The sequence below is a fragment of the Pecten maximus genome, chromosome 16 (genome assembly GCF_902652985.1).
Source record: "Pecten maximus chromosome 16, xPecMax1.1, whole genome shotgun sequence".
Lineage (NCBI taxonomy): Eukaryota > Metazoa > Mollusca > Bivalvia > Pectinida > Pectinidae > Pecten > Pecten maximus.
In genome coordinates, this window is record NC_047030.1 from 10,583,678 (window position 1) to 10,591,798 (window position 8,121).

Here is an 8,121-nt window from a genome sequence, read left to right on the forward strand (position 1 = left end):
GATCTGCATGTGCTGAAGCTTTGCAATCATAATACCCTATACAATTGAAGAAAAAACTATTCAGTACATAGTTTTTCAAATACAATAGTTCAATAATGATATTAATTGATAAAAAATGCATTTTACATTTACACGTACATGTGCATTATATTACAGTTTACGATATACATCTAAATATGTCGGATGTGGTACAGTAGTTACAAGTAGTTAAAATTCAGACATTTATGATTGACAACAATAGATCTGAGGCATTGTGTTTATCGTTGACCTGTTAATCTCGGTGGAACACAAAGCCAAATTAAAATAATTTTGACTGGTACCCGGAATTCGGTTTATCTAACAAAAAGTTATCTTAAACTGATGCATATAGTCACATACCCTTGTTTGGCAGAAAACCGAAGTCTAAAACGCTTGCATCCAAGCCTCCAGAACACAGAGGTTGCGTATCGCTGCTAAGTTCTGTCATGATGTCTTCGAAGTGATCACCAATAAATAACGTACGTACAGAAACAATCTTTAAGATGGGATCAGAGTTGCTTAACTCTAATTTGTATGCAGATAAAGGACTGCGAAGTATCATTCTTATTTCGAATCTAGTAAAACCACCAATAGTAAATTCCACTTGGTCAGGAATATCCGTAGTGAAATTGGACGTCATCGAGGTATTCTGTAATTTGTTACCAGAACATTAGTTTTAGTTATTATTATATTCAGCTATATATACAATCAGCTGATATTTGTATAATCTGATAAATATTTGATGAAGAGAAGGCTTTTAAAAGTTACGTTGTATGCATGAGGCAGTTTATAAATTATCACTGTTTTGCATGCAAGATACAGTAGCTAGTGCCGCCGCAGGCATAACGTTCTATTCCATATTGTTACATGTATGCAAACTGGTGACTTTTATTTTGATAATTATACTTCCTACATGTCTTTATCCTACTCTTCATCATTAGATATGTCACGCTTTCAAAGAGCTTTCACTAATACATTGTGTATTAATCCTCACATGCGATTGTACGTTGTGAAAGTTATGAACTTCAGTAACTACAAAAACATATCAAAACAATGGGCGGATTGTTCATTTTACTACTCGTATCGCCCTTTGGCAGATCAGTCCATGCATGCAGACAAAAGTCTCAAGTTCTTAATAACACGTAAACCTACTTAAGCAAACTTTTACTTCCACAGTATGTACTATTTTGTGTTGTTTCGTACATGATGTTTGCCTTAGTTTTATCGTTGGTCTTTTTGATGGTTTCTTTTTTTCATTATAAAAATGTTTACTAATGTTTTATGCAATGAACAATCAGCAGGAATTAAGAAAATGTCTAATATCACCTCTATTCAGCATAAGATAAATATGAAAAGTTCAGTACTTACTCTACCAAGGTATGTTGAGATTAACAAAATAGTGACGATTACTCAAAAGTCACGATTCAGTAATTGTGAAAAGAACTTATCTTCATCTCTTCTATATGGAAAAGCTTTTGACCCCACAAATTTGCAGCTTTTCTTGAGAAAGAAACCTATATTTATTAAAGTGCTCTCTGACCTTTGCAGTATCTTATTATACCATTTAAATTGGGATTATCGAATGATAAACTTATACCATGTGAAGGTATACTTACATGTATTGGTCGCAACACAAGCGTTGTAGAGACTTCCATTGTTACGTTTTCCGAAACTATTGTTGTAGTTACTACTCGTGTGGAGTTGTCTGACACGTCTGTTATGTCTGCCATTAGATATGCCACAGCTAGTTTAACTAAACAGTAGGTACAAGGGTCTTTAGCAGCTATATTAGCAGTAGTTGTAATATCAGAGGAACTGCTTGGGTCCGTGGTATTAATGGAATATGTAGGATTGATGGAGTCTTTCGAAATCGTTGGTTCAGTGGACACCGTTTCAGGAGTGTTTGGCATTGTATTTATGGATTGGTTCGAAACAGCTTGTTCGGAGGTCAATTTATAAACATTGTTTATCGTTGTCGAATTTGCCGAATACATGGAATTGGTAGAAATCGATGGTATAGTGTTTGTAGCAATGGTTGGATTCAACGAATCGGTAGAATTGGTTGGCAGAGAGCTTGTCCTTGTAGCAATTGTTGGATTCAATGAATTGGTTGGTATTGTATTTGGCATTGCAGAATTTGTTGTATCCATAGAATCAATCAAACTGTTAGAGTAGGAAACAGGTGTAGGGGCCGATGTTGAATGGATATTTACGAGTTCAAGGGTGCCATTGCAGTCAAGGTCTCCAAAATAGTAGGTACCTTGACTGCTGTAATTCTGCAACTAAAAATGAAGGGAAAGTACATCTGGTAAATGTGGTATATCAAAAATTTCATTTATTCTGCCTAAGTGAAAGAAACAGTCACTTGAAATAAAAAATATCCTTCCACATGCGCTTTGAGATAATGTTAACATATTCCTTCAATAATTATAATGAAATAAACCATAATTTCTAATAACATATGGAGTAAGTCACATCACACACCCCTCTTGTTATCAGCCGAAATACAGAAGGTCCGAAGGCAGATTGTTTGATAGCAGATAAGAAACGGACTTATTTAATTATTCTAATGTATCGCTTATTATTATTACTCATGATGATATTTAAAGCAACACTGTCGCTGTCTTAATTACTTCGGTATTTAAATATCTTTGTTGACTATAGCCAATATCATATGTTCATTCCTACGCATCCTCATTTTAATTTGGTGTGTAATAGAATCTTCGCAAACCATGAGGATGCGATATAGAAGTGAGATATTATTGCTTTTCCAACTCGATGGACGATTATCTTAGTTGTCCAACCCGAGGGATGATGATATTCTCGGTTTTCCAACCCGAGAGATGATACACAAAATTGTGTGAATGACGGGGGAAGAGTTTTATACTGTGCATGGTAGAAATCAAAGTTTTTTTGCCATTTCATAGTTCAATTATCACTTACCATCTCTGAATTTTCAGTCATTATTGGTACATAAGTTCCATTTGTCAGTGTTAAGTAATTGTCTTGATAAGTCAGTTGTACATCCGATATTATAACAGACAAGTCGGATGGTGTAGCGAGAAGAGCAGACGCATCCTGTGTCAGTCCTCGTGGGATATAGATATCGTAGACCAGTGTTTTTATCCTCCCAGGAAAAACATTGATATCTACGTCTTCGGTACAAATTATGTATTGTGAACATTTCACTGTTCCTTCCGTAAAACAGTTTTCTGAGTTAAACGCAAAATTCCCTGCGACGAAACAAAACATAATGAGAAAATAATATAGTTTACATCAAAATAGTTGACATATATTTCATGGTCAATTCACATGTTTTTAACCCCCATTTATGTTTTATATTTACATTTGCGCTATCGTACACTATATGTAATATTCACGGATACAATCTTTATTTGATAATGGAAACAAAACACAATAATCTGATTCCGTCAATATGGCATTTTAGGTTAAACTTATCAGTTGAATGCAACAGAAAAAAAAAACTCTTTCGTGTCTGGAAACAGACGTATGGAGTCTGCGGTCTGAGTATGCTTTCTAAAGACCGAAGAAGCTCTTCCTACAAAAGATTCGCACAATACAGAGTAAGTTCACTCACATCAAACATAGAGTTTTTTTTACAATCAGGTGCCCGAGTTAATATAGTTGCATAATAAAACACAGCAATCAAAACAATAAACGTTGAGCTCACAGACAACGAATAAACTCAACTAAAATAATCCCCGGATCACTTGTAAAGTGCAACGGTTTTACATAATGCTGTCAACCTTACAAATGCTTACACCGCCTGGTTAGTACCTATATTATCCTTGCCAACCATGATCCGTTACATTACCATCTTCCTGACCGTCAAAAATGTCCGTGGATTAAACCCGGCATCCCTAGCATACATAGCTGTCTGTCTTGCTGTTATTCTGATAACCTCTCATGACTATACCACTCAATCACAGCAAGTGTCGAGGAACATAGGGGTGATGCTATCGAAGCGTCCTACAGGACGCCAGACCGGTATGCTGATCGCCATATGTAACATGCACTGGGGTACCGTGGATCGGTCACTCACCAAAGTGCTGACCACGCTCGACGCGACTTAATTTGGTAGAAGCAGCACTCAGTCAGTCAGTCACAAAATCTAGCTATTTAAATATATCGCTGGAATGTCCACATCCATGAATGAAGGCCATACATTTACGTTATATCGTTTGTTTCAAAAGAAAATGGAATGAGTTATCCTAGGCTCTCAAGCAATGACCAGACCCTATCACTGAACAAAAAGGGGTTCTGATACCATTATCTTTCATTTCGGCATTCAACACACATACAAATAATGCTGGGATTTCCAAAAAAGAAACACAAGTCGTCACAAAAAATTACAGGCGCATATAATAAGAGAATCAGAATTGGACGTTTTTTAAAATAAGTAGCTGTTCACATTATAAATGAATTTAGGGTTCTTATAGTTAACACACACTATTTATTTCTATATTTTGCACATAAAAAGACTTACCTTTCATGGATAGTATATAGGCTATAATTAGCATCCGGATAGACTGCGAATACATGTTAACGTTGCTTCTGGAAACAATAATAATACCCATGGTTCATCACGGATCTCATTTATGAAGATAGTTAGTCAAAAGTGATCAATTCTGTACCACACGCCATGGCGAAAACTTCTGATTAAAATAGCTTCACATCAAATACGTCATATGATCATATACAATCTACTCTAGTAGCTTCCACATCCGGATATGAATATTTCATAAATATCATTTTAATCACAATGGTTTCGATACGTACGAATAGGCATTTGATGGCTTACACAGTTATTAGATCTCACCGTTGTATATCAAATTATAATGAACTCGTATAAGCATTAACACCCATACTTACTGTTGTAGTTGCAGTATTCATGCTTCTTGATGTAAGTATGATTATTTCGCTTTTTCATCAAAATACGAGCAGACGATCGGATGGATTAAAGGACTAGTTGATGATTGAAGGTTGTACACGTAAAGCACGTTTTTTTTTACCAACATAGGAATAAATTGATTGATTCATTGATTAATTTGGATATTCAAAGTTAAGGAGATAGTTCCATTGGCATCCCACCATTTCTTATCGATTGGATTTTAATAGTTTATGTGGGATTTGAATAACCCGTGGACATTACAAGTAGTAGACACGGCTTGTGAACCTTTTAGTCCCCGGGGTTGTTTTTATATATTTGTCACGTCTGAACAGTGGTAGGTTCAAAACATGTTCAATGTAATTAACCTTCACTGAAAATGTAATACTGGTAATTATGAAATGTATTTAATTATGTTACTTTTATATTTCAAATCCAGTTCTTTTGACCAATCTCGAGTGTTTAGGTATCTTTCTATACCATTTAAGACAGTAAGTATCACTTTATTTTGTTTTGACACACGAATATGAATTATGCATGTGTCACCAGGTCGTTTATTATTATAAACACTGTGCGGCATAATGAATGTGCGTATAGAGTTCGTATCGTGTGTAGTGACCCGTGTCTATATATATTATGTTATGTACGTGTACAGTGTCCTGTCGAAGTCTTGTCGCAGTGTCCAGTCTTAGGTGTGACGTGTGTCCATGTAGGGGTGATGATTGGGTATGGTTGTATATTTGTCCATATTGGGAAAGAGTTGATGAGTTTCGTTGTCGTGCTGTAAGTTGTTAATACAATCTTTTCAATCACGACAATTAAGTCTTGAATATATTTCATTACACATTTATTTGTTCCTTCCTGTCGACAACCTATAACAATAATACAAATAATAAAAGACAATGACAAACTCTAAATACAGAAATACATACGACGACTAACACTAGGTATATCGCGGTACATGTACAAAATCACGCGGACAAAGTATTAACAACTTACAGCACGACAACGAAACTTATCAACCTTACATTTACACCAATTGAATTAAGATATACATAGCAGTCTACTTAGCTTATATTTTGAATATATTTGTAAAGACTATCACTTACCCGAGCACAACTGGATAATCTCATCTTGCGCGAGCATAAAGATGAGTTGACTTTATCTGTATTTATCAACGCCCGTACAGGTCAGTCCCAGGCTTCAAAGTGACAGGGAAAGGACAGGTAACATGCATGCACGCACACTTACATCAACAACCAATCAGAACTATTTCCCAATATGGACAAATATACAACCATACCCAATCATCACCCCTACATGGACTTACGTCACACCTAAGACTGGACACTGCGACAAGACTGCGACAGGACACTGTACACGTACATAACATAATATATAGAGACACGGGTCACTACGCACGATACGAACCCTATACGCACATTCATTATGCCGCACAGTGTTTATAACAATAAACAACCTGGTGACATCCTCCCCCTCTTAGAGTAAATGCCTCCTGGCATCTAACCTGAAATTTAAAAATGTTCGGTAATCAAGCACAAACATGACTTAGTACCAAATTTGAACCTGTGAGTAAACAAGAATAAATGCTTATTAGATTAATATAATCAAACTTTACTGGCTCTGAAATGAAAATAAGAAACCGTCATTAACGCAATTACTAACAAACACACCATGTAAATGAAAATGGGGAATTAGTTAGAATTGAAACTAAGTGTTGTCACATAACCAGGATGAACTTAAGTCACACCCAACTGAGTACACTAGATTCCTAGCACCTATGCTGAAAAGGAATTATCTATACCTCACTTAAACAATTAAGGAGTTTGCTGTGGAATTCATCATACCAATCCACTACATCATAACCATATCCACTAGATATAAATGTATGCCTGCTTCCCTAGAAAAAAAAACAGCAAAATGATTAAAACTTCGCCTAAATAAAACAACAAGTACTCTTGTACCCCTGTACTACAGAAAGCCTATTTACACAAATAGTTCCTCCTTGTCAGACAAGTTACTCTGACCAACAAGTTGTTGTACCAAACTTCCAAGTCTGTCTGGCTGACGAGTATGCAGTACTGGTCTTACCCGTAAATTTCCAGTTTCCCTCGCAAGTGAATTATACGACCACATCGGGAAGCATCACTTCCTTCCTGTCTATACGTCGAGAAAGCCCATCAGCATCAGCATTGTTCCTGCCTGGTCTATAAACGATTCTGAAATTGTAGTTGGACAAGGACGCTAGCCATCGATGTCCCGTAGCATCAAGCTTTGCTGAAGTCAAAACATATGTTAGCGGGTTGTTGTCAGTTCTTACCTCAAAAGTATTACCGTACAAATAGTCGTGAAATTTGTCGCACAAAGCCCACTTCAGACATAGGTACTCCAATTTGTAAGCGGGATAGTTCTTCTCACTATCTCTCAATCCTCGACTGGCATAAGCTATTACCCTTTCCTTTCCGTCCTGCAGTTGATAGAGAACTGCTCCCAAGCCATCAAGAGATGCGTCGGTGTGAACAATGAATGGCTTTGAGAAGTCCGCATATGAAAGTATAGGTGGAGAAGAAAGCATCTCAATAATCTTCTCAAAAGCCTCTTGTTCAGGTCTCTCCCAGTTCCATATAACTTTCTTCTTCGACTGAACCGTCTTCTTGTCAGTAGGATGTCCAACTAGCAAATCATCCAAGGGCTTCATTATTCTGGCGTAGTCCTTCACAAAACGACGGTAATATCCCGTAAATCCAAGAAATGTACGTAAGGACTTCACAGATGTTGGCACAGGCCATGACTTCAATGCTTCTGTCTTCGCTGGATCTGTCTTTATTCCCTCTTCTGACACTATGTGTCCGAGATAGCACACCTCCGTGTGAAAGAACTTGCATTTCGAGGGTTTCAACTTCAGATTATATCGTTCAAGTTTTTCAAACACTGCCTCAAGTCTGTTCAAGTGCTCTTCAAATGTCTTCGAAAATATCAATATATCGTCTATGAAGATTAGACACTCCCTCAGGTTAAGTTCTCCCATGCATGTTTCCATAAGTCTCTGGAATGTAGCTGGGGCATTTGTAAGACAAAAAGCCATTCTCTTGCACTCGTAAAATCCTAACGGTCCTACAGAGAATGCTGTCTTCGCTTTGTCCTCTTCTCTCATCTCAACCTGCCAATATCCC